Here is a 13172-nt window from a genome sequence, read left to right as displayed (position 1 = left end):
AGACAGGGGGGTGGAAGAATTAGTACGTGCATCATGCAATTCAGTTTCCGAATCTGATATTTCGCTAGCATCGGAAGGTGCATGTTCATTCGGCACTAAAGCAATAATTTTACTTGCGCGATTAGGCTGTTGGCAAAGAAAAAAAAACAAACTCAGAACCATAACCAAACAAGCAGAAGCACACACATTTTGGCGTTGTCCGCCGCAGCGGACATAGTAATAAAGTATTACTTTTCTATACAAATAGCAATGTCCGCTGTGACGGACAAATCATTTTAGTTACAAATAAACACCATAAAAATGTAATAAAGTGCGTATGTTTCTGTAAATAATTATTGAAATGTTTATTATCTAATAAATAAATCTATAATTCAATTCATTTTTCCACAAAAAAAAAGAAAAACTATTATAGCAAAACTTGAGCAAAACAGGTGGCCTGTGTGTGTGTGTGCGGTGGCTGGCCATATTTCGCCCATTCATTATACTGATGGAATACTTTCATAGTATAGTAAAAAACCTAATATTATTACCGTTATTATAAGTATAATTGTATTGTAGTAGAATATTTGTAATTTGGGAAGTTAGAAAATGGTAAAGGGGCTTGAGCAGTGCATTGCCTAAGGGCTCCGACATGATTAATACGGCCCTGTCTACGCGTTTTAAAAGATTTATCTACGATGTCATCTCGCTCTTCCTAAATAACAAAGCACGTTATATGTACATTTAACATAGTGGAATCAAATATGGCAAGAGCTGTGCATATTTGGAGCAAAACAAGATTCATCTTTGGTAACTGTTAACAGACAATCTGGGTCTATTGTTATCATATGCAGTACATATTAAAATTAATAATACGTAACGAAAAACAAGAAGATCGGACAAGTTAGAGAACTGATATTAATTAATATTTTTTTGCAGTCGAGTCAAAAATTGTAACACATAAAATTTAAATTAATGAAATTTTTGCAAAAATTTGGCGAGACAACACCTTCATTTTAGCTGTGAGTTTATTTATTTTTTTAATTCGGTATTCAAAGGCGAATCTCTACACTCACATTCTCGTTTCAGTATTTCACTAGATTATTATTTATTATTTTATTAATTAAATTTTTATTCCTAAAATGTGAATATTTAAATAAGCACTTTGTCATACTATGTAAATATTGTACATAGTATTGTAAGTTATTTATATACAATATTTACTGATGACGAACATAAAATGTATCCTAAGTCATATAGTTAAGAGATCGTAATGAGATCACGAGCCAAATCGGATATATTTAATATTAGCTGGGCAACGTCAACAAAATTTACATACAATTTCATTAAGCTGCGTAGCGTTACGAGATCGGTGGACGGTTACACTAAATATTTAGTACCACGAGTGTGTATTTACTGCCTCTTTCAATCTCGCTTTTATTTATTAAATAAAGAAAACAGAGAAAATATTAGCATTTTCTGTTAATATATTTTGGTTTAAGGTTATTTTGAGTGAGTAGTTCTTTCTGCCAAGACTTAAATTAAATTTTTAATTAAATTATTATTTTCACGCAGTTCCATACCTATTTTGCCTCACATTCATTTTTCTTCATCATTGATCTTTTTTTTGTAGTCTTACTTAAATTTTTGATTGTAAAATGAAACACTATACTGTACAATTTGGTGTCATTTCAGCCAGGTATTAAAAATGTATGAAATAAGCTATAGTTATAATAAATACGAGGGTATATTTGTAAAGACTAAATAAATACTTATACCAGAAGATGCCACGCATCGAAGAAGGTTTTTCTATAAAATATTATTAGCTATGCTTTACAATTTCGCTCGCTTTAAATTTAGATCATTGACATGAAAAACGTGAACTTCATTGCAATTCTACAAAGTTTTAACTTATAAATTGTTATTAGAACAGTAAGTCTGTCATGAGAAAGAAACTTACCAGTTTCCCGTACAATTAATGACTTTTAAAATAACTACACAATACATAACTCATACAAGTATAGGTGTCAATGTGGACATAAGATTATCCGGTTAATATAAATATTAGATTTGATCGTTGGTTCAATTTTACGTTCATATGCAATGAACGAATTCATCCTTAACCGTTTTACACTTAAGAACGTCCCTTACACGCCCCTATCGGTACGCAATCTCATTTCTATCTACAGCAATATTCTATTTATGAATATTTCATTATGGACATGTCTTACGAATTATTCTGAAATATGTGGTATAATGATCTTTTAAATATAATATGATAATGAATACAAAACGATGTCTATTTTTTCTGTAGTTCTTTCGTCACAACAATGACGTAGCGACTAATTTAAGAAACAAATATATATATATATAAGCCAAAACTACTTGACCGATTTCAATGAAATTTGGAACACAAATAGTCTAGAGCCTGAGAAAGGACAGGCTACTTTTTATTTGGAAAAAGTGCTGTAAGGGGTTGAAAAGAGGGATGAAAGGTTGTAAGTTGTTGAAAGAATCATTTTTAGAACTAGAAGCATAAAATTCATACTTTAGGCTGTACACTTATAAACTAACATATCATGACACCCACTAAGGAGCGAATTTTGGAAATTCTACCTCTAAAGGGGTGAAATAGGGGTTGAACGTTTGAATGGAAATCCGTATTTTTTAAGTTCGAAACATGAAACTTTATTTTTGGGATACTGATTAAAAAGGAGTAGATACTTATTTAAGTGTTCCTGCATATCCTACCCCTACGGGGGTGAAATAAGGATTGAAAGTTTGTATAGAAGTACGTCATTTTTTAAGATAGAAACATGAAACTTTATTTTTGGGATGCTGATCAAAAATAAGTAGATACGTATTTAAGCGTTTCTAGATAATCTACCACTAAGGGGGTGAAATAAGGGTTGAAAGTTTTTATAGATGGCAGCCATTTATAAGTTAAAAATATGAAACTTTTTTTTGGGATACTGATTAAAAATGATTAAAAAAAAAAGATTGTCGGATGTTACAGAATGTTTAAATTATTATTTTTTTATTAAGTCTTTCTACCGCATCAGACTTTCGCTTCCGTGTATTTTTTGAATTTCGTTATTACCACTTTACTTACAAACATAGCCAGGTCTCAGACAAGATGGGGCAGATCTTTTCGTGCTACCTTCCTATCAGAGTGGCCCCTCTGCATCTCGTGGCGTCTCGTACGTGACTACATTATATCGAAATTATTTTTTCTGCAGATGTCTTCTCAGAGGAAGGATCCGTCTCAGGGATGCTTCTGGGAACCCGGTAAAACAAAACGCTTTACACGGTCTTCGCGTTAAATCATGGAAACACCAGGATCGACCTGTATTGAAAAAATAATTTTATTTAAAATGCTAGTTTTTGTTGTTGTCTTACGATGCTGCATTGAGACTATGAAGATGGTACAACCGTACCGATGCTCTAAACCAATGGTAGGCAACCCTTCAACCCGGCCTGCGTTCTGCATGCCACACGCGTTCTTCCCCATTGCGGTCAATGGCTGTTCTGTAAATGAAAGTAATGGCGCGTTAAATACGCTGAAAGCAATACTTCAAGGAATAACAAATTAATTTCGCATATGCAAACAGCAAAATATGTAAAAAGAGGCTGTTCATAAAACATACCAACGAAAATTTACTTGGTCCAATGGGTATCCAAATAGAATATAGGAATCGGATAATAGAATATCGTATCCTTTTCGTATCGGTCCTTGATTGTTTTAATTTGTTTTGAATAGTCTTGGTTTTTAAATGAAAAGGGCGGTTTTTATCTAGCGGATGTCCATGTTTGAAATTTTCTGTGTCCCGATATCGCAACAACTGGCACAACAGCAAATTGAAAATTAAACGATTAAACCGCGTTAATTAATTCAAAGGGTTGAACAAACTAAATTTTCACGTTAAAGCTTTTATTTATTTATATAATTAATTTACTTTCAGAGATTAAACACATAATATGCAACAGGATACAAAGTAATTTATGAGCAAAAAACAGAAACTCGTAGATATTTTAACTTACACAAACCAGGGATTCGGTTTACCCGCGGGTTATTCCGGATGTACTTAAATGTTTAATGTTCGGTATGCTACCATATTATATTTTATTGAGCCTAACCTGAAGCTAGCATTTACCAAAGTATGATCAAATTAAAATATGACGAATAATTATGAGTAGGTAAAAAAATATTTTCGCAACCTAATATAAATAAGGTTTATCTTTGTTCAATTTTATTTATGTAAATACAATTTAAAATATATTTGATTACATCGAAAACACATTTTTAATTTATAAAGCCGAAACCAACATACCACATATACATCAGATTTTAAAAATACATTATTATAATTAACAACAATAAACATATTCAAAACAGATTCCACTTACGTTATTAAATTAACTGTAAACTAATATTTACACAGAAGAAATTATTCACAAGGATGATTTATGCTATTATTATTATTTTTATTCATATGTATAGAAGCAACGGTAATGGGCAGATAGGTCTTGTTATGCGTTTTTGGTTAATTTTGATTTTATAATTGAATTATGTAAATGTTAAATGTGGTAAAATGTGTCGCAGTGTGCTATTATAATGCATGAAAATAAACAGACCGTAATGTACGCTAACCATTCTAAGTGAGAATACGTTATTTAACAGAAAACCACAGCACGCTCTAAACGGGCAAAATTGATGATAATGCTGTGTTGCCGCACTGTCGCTCCACAAATTTTATAAAAATGTTGCTAACAATAAAAAAATAAAATTACATTAATTTTCAAATTACATTTATTAAAAACGTACTTACTACCTTATTAAAACTATAACTGTTCCAGTGTTACGATTAAACATTTTACAATGAATAATGGTAATAAATGCTTCAGTTCTCCGAAAACGTTTTTTTTCCATTCTCATTCTTTTCTCCCTCGCGAATACAATTTGTTGAATATTTTCGCCCACATTTTACGGCACTCACGCATTCGAGATACAGTTAAGTAGATACGTATCCGCGAATGAGTTCCAAATAGCTAATAAAAGGGATTGGTACCGACGCGTATTACAAACTGCTGATGCTCCACCTGCTTTATTACTCACATTTCATTACTGTTACATTTTCAGCTTTGTATGTTTTGAGACGTATTATTTAGCTCGGTAGAAAGTTCTAGTTAAATTCCAACATCATAGCTTGTAGTAATCGTAAAACAAAATATACATTTTTGGAAATTACTTGAAATTAAAATGATTGTTAGTCAATGAGAGCAGTGTACATAACTATATATGTTATACGTTTGAAAATGAAAATATAGTTCTTCTTAATTCTCAATGACCAATGGTATATAAATATCAGAATAATATATTTATTCTTTCTTCATCGACATAGTAAAATAACAACAAAATGTTGTATAATAATTGTCAAATACATTGTAAGGTAATTTTTCTATTTGAAATATAGCTTCAGACGTTCAAAACAGCAATCAAATTCATCGGGTTGGATTAAACACATCAAAGTGAAACTTATCCGATAATTTAAATATAAACACTCGCCTTGCTGTATAAATTATGTGATTTTTGGTTCTTAAAACTCTTTGATGATGAACACCGCTGAAATATGTATCTAAAACAAAAATGTTCCTCTCTCTTAATTATTCATATAACACATAATCGTGCTTTTAAGGGTATAAAAAATATTAGTTTGCTTTATTTGTTTATGGAGTTTTTTTCTTTTTTTACGACATTTATTTTTGGTGATGAGGGTTGAATAGTACAGTATATTGCCTCAAAATATCAGCTGTATATTAGCACAAATAAAAGACATCATTTTGTCAATGCCACGTGCGACGGAGTAGACACGATAGAAGGGCACGGTCGAGATTAGAGGCTTAATTTAATTTTGATTGGCTTGCTTTATAAATTAATCATAACTTCCATCCAACTGTGACCTATGTATGTCAAACAAACAATCAAATAAATAAAAATATCAAACAATAAACATACCCGTAGGAAACTTTGTAACAGTGGCAAACAATTCAAACAATGCCTACCACAAATATTGCTAATTTAAAAATAGCATGGCATTAGGACAAGACACCTGTGTACATATAAACTTCGTTAAAATTACCTTATGGCTACCACAATAGTTAACATTCATTGAATAGACATTTAATAGCTATTAAATTAACGTTCACAAATATATATATATAGGTTCAACTGATATTTGAAAACGCCGAAAGGCAATAACATCCAATATAATTGATTACAACGGCGATATTATATTACTAATTTTATACTTAAACTAGCTGTTTCCCGCCTGTTTTGGGTACGTAATATAAAAATACTACTTACCAGCATTATAGATAACTATGACCAATTTTCTTTAAAAAATAAATACACTTTTAACTTTAATCCTCTAAGTAATATACTAAGGTAAGGTTTAGGAAGGTTTTTAGGTGTTACTATAATAGATGCCTTTGGTAACTTAATCAAAAACATTGTAATAGATAATACCAAAAAACTAAAACATCTTTTGCTAAGAAAGCAAACCCACAAATATTGCTATTATCGAATAAAATTATTTATACGATTCATAAATACAAAAAGACTTATAATTCAACCTTGTGGAATGCCCAGCCTTAGCTGACATGAAATACTTTACGCATTGAATTATTAATTTTCTGAAGGAAATAGGTGTATCGTGTACTCTGTACACTTCCACGGTGCATACTATGCATTTAATATTATTTCGAAATTCAACCATGATCATACTTTTTCATTATAAACAAGACTTCGAAGAAGTTGATCACAAGCAGACTTAAAAGTGTTAACGTGCCCTCCATATAATATCCATATAATATCCTCGCATAGAAGACTATAGACGTAGGAAACTCGCGTATAAAATAAGTTTCTTAATTAAAACATTTCATTATTTCTATGCAAATGTCTAATACTTATATTTATAAAGTAGTTTGAATTCAAACATACTTATTACAAAAATATTTACAAATAAATAAATAGAGGCCAGGTTTTCAGAAAATCTTAGTCGAAGTACACGTTCGTATTATGAGGTAAAAATTCAGATGACTAAAAAAAATATTATAATATGCGTCTAATCTACTAAATCTACAGTTATTTTTTGTAGTTAACAGCCGATGTCAATTTATTTGCAATCATCGTATTTTCATTAGATGAAATTATTTAAATAATCATGAGTAAGATCATTATTGTATAACTATATGTTTAAATATGTAATTTATATGTATATTGTATACTGTATATTTTTTACACAAAATTCAATATATAAAGAGAAAAAAATACATTAAGTAAATAAAGACTAATATTTGTTACCACATTATCTTTTTCATATTTTAATTAAAACCGTAACTTTTATTTAGAAGTTGGGTTCCATAAACATGTATTATATAATTAAAAATTTCATACCACGTCCACATTTTTTAACTATGGTGAAAATACTTTATATTCAGAATGTTACGTAAAATTTTCATACAATTTTAAATTGAAAATATAAAACTTGGATCAAAGTTCTTAACCGTCTAAACTTGATTAAAAAAAGATAAAAAACACTGATTACTTTATTTTGATATATATTTTTAATTTCCTTATGGCAATAGACTAAAACAGTCCTTATCTTCCGAATAGTCTTTCATTTTAAGGTTAGCTAGGTATTCTTTTTTAATGGCTCTTTTGTGCCAAATGGGCACATTATAAACTTGATAGGATCTCAAATCATATCGATATAGATAATAAAATGACCACGAATGGTATAGAATCGAGTTGGTCCGATAATATAGTAATTTATTGGGTCATATTTCTCACAGCACCAATGAAACGTTTGCGGTCACCAAGAGGTATCCTTACCACAGCTTAAATGAAACAGCATGCGAGTTTAAAAATACTCTTTCGATTAATGAAACAAAATAAAATCTATATATTGGCAGCAAAATTTTCGGTTTTCAAAATTATCATGTTTATTTATTTAAGGTATCTAAATACCATGAGTAAAATTATATCTGACTGATTAGTATATAAGTGCAAGATATTGACTTAAAATAATTAAACATATGGACTGTTTATAAATGTATAAGTAATAATGTTTTGATAGATAAATAGATAGAAAGGAATAGCAAAGATAATCAAAGGCATGGAAGGAACAAAAAATTTAAATTTTGTCAACGTCCGTCCGTACACAAGAAAACAAATGTAAGTAAAATTTATTTTTTAACATATATCTCAAAAAATTTAACAACAGCACGATTGATATTTATATTTCAATATATTGTATTATTCGTATTAACATAATAAAGGAATTAATTAAGAGATGAGAGAAAAAGTATAAAAGGAAAATTTCTTAGAAACTGGGAAGGCGAATTAAATTATGAATCTTGTACAGAAACTTGGTGACTTAAGAAAATAGATTAACGCCACCCTTATTAAAAACTTGTAAAATTAAAACGATATAATTATAATCTGTGTCCCTACTCTATTGCGGATGGGAAACCAAAAAATAAAGTAAAATATTGGTTTAGCTTTTTTTTGATCCGCAATATTTTATTGATAACCTGCTCTCGTTGCACTGTTTTGGTGACAAAATTTTAAATAAGATTTTGCGAAAACACACCTTATACGAGTACATCTACTTTAAATTATGTAGACGTAATATTTTTATATGTATCCTACGTATAAAATTTCATTTGGTATTATTAAGCAAATAGAGTCAATTATTTCTTGAGAAATATAGTATTATGATAAATTTCATAATTACTTAAGAATTACTATTATATGTGAAGCTAGGAGCGTTTTATTTTATAATCTTCATATTTAAGCGCGAAGTTCGAAGCTATTCCGTGAAACTGTATACTGGAATATCGAATCAAAATCACATTGGTCGCTTCCCTGCCCATAAATTTGAAATAGCTTCTACCTGCGAAGCCGGATTGATTCATCACCGTCCGTTTCAAAGGGAATGAATTCGTTTTATCTGGACATACCACTTACTATTGTTTTTAATTCGGGCAGAAACTTTGGGTTTTATTTGATAAATTACTTTACAACGTAGCAGAGTGATAAATTATTTGGATTAACACGATTCAATTTGAAGTTAATTGATTTAAAAGAGGGAGCAAAGTAGGCACTTCGTTAATCTTTCTGCTGAGCAATAGCCATCGCCTCTAATTATGTAAAGACTACGAGCTTATTCCGTGTAGTTAATTCATTTAATAAAACTACTTCAAAATTATACTTTAATGTAATTGATATTTTTATTTTTATGATAAATAAATTTAGTGTTCAACTATTTTGTAATCAAGCTTCGAAATTTTTTTTTTCGAACTATGTATAAATATGTATATAAAAAAATCGTTTTATAAAATGTAGTAGTCCGATTGATATACAACATTCATATTTTGGTGGTTTAAGAGCTTAGGATTTTATTCACCTGTTTTAAATGAAATAAAAACCTTTACACATCAAATCCTCTTCTAAGAAACGACGTTCTATGTTAATAATTAATAGAAAATTAGAAATATTTAACGAATTAAAAAGTATTAGATTAAAAAATATTATCTAAATCTCAAAGTCAACTTACATAATATTTGAATAATCTCTAAACACAGCAAGCATACTTGCCAACATCACAATGTACGTAATTTATAATACTCGTCTACTTATGAATTTTTCTTACTGATTCTTCATCTTGTAACCTTTCAGTAGTATATAAGGTTAGCTTGAAATAAACAATATAATATCGTTGATGATTTTCGTAATAAAAATTTTAGCCCCAGTGGCAAAACTACATAGTGTACTATAGTGTACGTTGTAATTTCCAATTCCTCTCTTTCATAATCCGATGGGATGGTAATTCCATCGGGTAGAGTTTAAATGTAACACCAGTTTTACATGCTTTCTTAGGCACGGAAATTTAAACCTAGCCACTACAAAATCTGGGCTACTACTACGAATATCCTTACAGTAAAATCAAATAACTTTTTAATTCCAATACCTCGATCTAAAGTCTTATAAGCTAGTCATTACACCAACGACTCAATTAAATTTTTAGTCTATATATTTAATTAACGAACAATCTGATTCTTAAATAGATATATATAGATAAAAGTATGAATAAAATTATTAATATTCCTTTCGCAAACAATATTTAGAATAGTTGAAATGTATTTGATAACAGAACATACGCCCTTTACTCTTTAAAGACTGTGTAGGTCGCCGAAGTAATCCCCAATGCTATGTCATCAAGCCCATTCACACCGCAGAATTTTCGGCTTTACTATTCCATTAACGCACTCAATTATACGGCCTACATTTCAATGAATGTCGCTGTTTGTGTAACAAATTTGTCTTTCACGATAATGAAGATGCGTGGACGCTTTATCTGTTCGTTTAATTAATTGCCTTTTATATTTATTTATTTTTCAAATTAATACGTTGTAAGAGAGAATAGAATGAAAAAAAAAATTAGGAAATTGATATTGTTATTAGTCAGCATAAATTATTTTATACATTTATAATACGATATTTAGATATTCGATATATTATCATTTATATGTATTTTTTAGTGTAATTGATAACCATATAATAGAGAATATAAAAGAAAAACAAAGCCATAAAAAACTATAGATTATCTCCTACCAAATTGATTGACTGATTCAAGATTCGCCTTTCGAATGACTCTAGCACGCTTCTGCAACTCGAAATGAAGTGCTTGATTTATTACCGACCCTCTTCAATGTTGGACAGACCAATCTATAAGAATAAAAACAGCTTCCAATATATAGAGCCCTTAAATAGAAATTCTTAAGAGATTGCGTAAATATATTAGTCAAACCAATGATGTTCTAGTAAAATATCATTGAGTCAAATGAATAATTGTATTTTATCAGTTTCATATTTTTTCATACTTTGGTCAATGGATAATTTATTATATAAATAGTTAAGAAACGTCAAGAAGAAAAACCAGTCTTTTTTTTACTTTTTTTTTTCTTTTCTTTCTTTTTAACCTTGAAGCTGCCTGGAAGATAACCACCTCTTGTACATCTTTCTTGTCTATATTTGAGTATTTGTATTGTATTTTTTTTTTGTATTTAAGCCAGTAAAGACAAGTCGAATGGAAGTAGACTAAGAATAATAGTCCTATCAACTTTGTTGTCAAATGTAGTCAGACGTAATAGTACCACGTCACCACGTAATTACATGATATGTATTTACAATAATTTTGACTATTCATATTACGTTCGTCGAAGAAAAAATATAATAAAATTTTCGTTATATATATAATCGTTATATATATAAAATGGGCTATAATTTTTTATACATTTAATATTCAAAACGAATGTTTTCGGAAACAATATTTATATTAAATGATGATATTTAGTTACATTTTGATTTCAAACAATTTGGGCATTTGTATAAAAAAACGATGCAATTATTTAAATGAATTGATTAAGCGCAGCATCGCATCTTTATTATCCTGAACGACAATTTTGTTGCACAAAGCGGCACTCAATCTGAGCCGTATAATTGAATGGGTGCGTAAAAAGGAATAGTAAGGCCGAAAAGTTTGCGATGTACTTTGCCTTGATGACATAGCATTGGTAATCAACCACGTACACAGACTTCCTTAGAGAAAAAGGCGCAAATTCACTTGGTGCTATTATAAGCCATACAAAAATACTAGGTATTTTTATGTTCTAATTTGAAAGTTGAGTGAGCCTTGACAATGTAAGGAATGGGTAATATTTCTTTCAGTGTGTACCACCTAACATAATTTGCATGGTACCATCATCTGCCAACCCATCTACCATTTCTAAAAAAACTATACTTGGTGGTAGGGCTTTGTGCAAGCCCGTCTGGGTAGGTACCACCCACTCATCAGATATTCTACCGCCAAACAGTAGTACTCAGTATTGTTGTGTTCCGGTTTGAAGGGTGAGTGAACCAGTGTAACTACAGGCACAACGGACATAACATCTTAATTCCCGAGGTTGGTGGCGCATTGGTGATGTAAGGAATGGTTATTATTTCTTACAGCGCCATTGTCTATGGGCGGTAGTGACCACTTACCATCAGGTGACCTATTTGCTCGTCCGCCTACCGATATCATAAAAAAAAAAACTATAAAATTTAAACAAATATCATGTAGTCTGAATATTTTTAGCGAAGGTAAAATTTTACAACTTTTCTGCATTGATACATTTTCTATAAACGCGAAACGCCTATAGTAATACTTATGACAGACTTGTATTTCAATGCAGTAAGCTGCTACATTTTCAGATGAGGAGTGGGAAGTTTGTTTGTGTCTTGGCTTCCATGTAAAATATGAATTCTAAACGAGTGCTTGCGTTTCGAGAAAATAACCCGGACAAAAGCTTTTAGAGAGTCGAGACGGGCGCGTCGCATGTAGAAATTACTTCACATAAAGTTATCCGACATACGGACAATTACATAAAAATAGAAACAATACTCAGTTTTTTTTTCATATGAATAATAACTTGTTTTAGATTAATTGCAATATCAGTATGAGTAATAATCACATTTTTTTTATAACTTATTAGACTTAATAATACATTACACATAAAATTATAATGTATAATAGATACATTATAATTTGAGATACTTGAGTATATCAGTAACTCACAGTGATGCGATTCATTGTGAGTTACTGATATACGGCAGTATAGATTAACTGAATACAAAATAAATTATTATAAATATGAATTCTGGACGCAAACGAAAACTCAGTTCTAAATCATTCTCGAATTTGAACTCGTAATATTTGCTAAAGATTCACGTTCTACGTACGAGTATTCTCTATTGAATAAGTTCTCGTTTATTCAATAGAGGATACTCATAAAATTACTAAAATAATTCAATTGGTAGCACGCGCAAAATCCAATCTATAATACATAAAAACGAAAACAGCTGTACCGTTTGTTTTTAATTATAATCTGTACTCCTATTAGACTCTTTGATGTGAAACTATTCTAATGCGGCGCGGCGGGTCAAGTCGACTGTTGTCGTTACGTCACGCCACACACCATGTCAATGTGAAACATCTAATAGGTGTTTAATATGGAATATCAATATATATTATAAATATTATCTACTATACCCTGTTCAAGTTAGCTTGATCTTTTTGACAGACGGG

Source organism: Vanessa tameamea, chromosome 7, assembly GCF_037043105.1.
Source record: "Vanessa tameamea isolate UH-Manoa-2023 chromosome 7, ilVanTame1 primary haplotype, whole genome shotgun sequence".
Taxonomy (NCBI): Eukaryota; Metazoa; Arthropoda; class Insecta; order Lepidoptera; family Nymphalidae; genus Vanessa; species Vanessa tameamea.
This window is presented reverse-complemented; position numbering follows the sequence as displayed.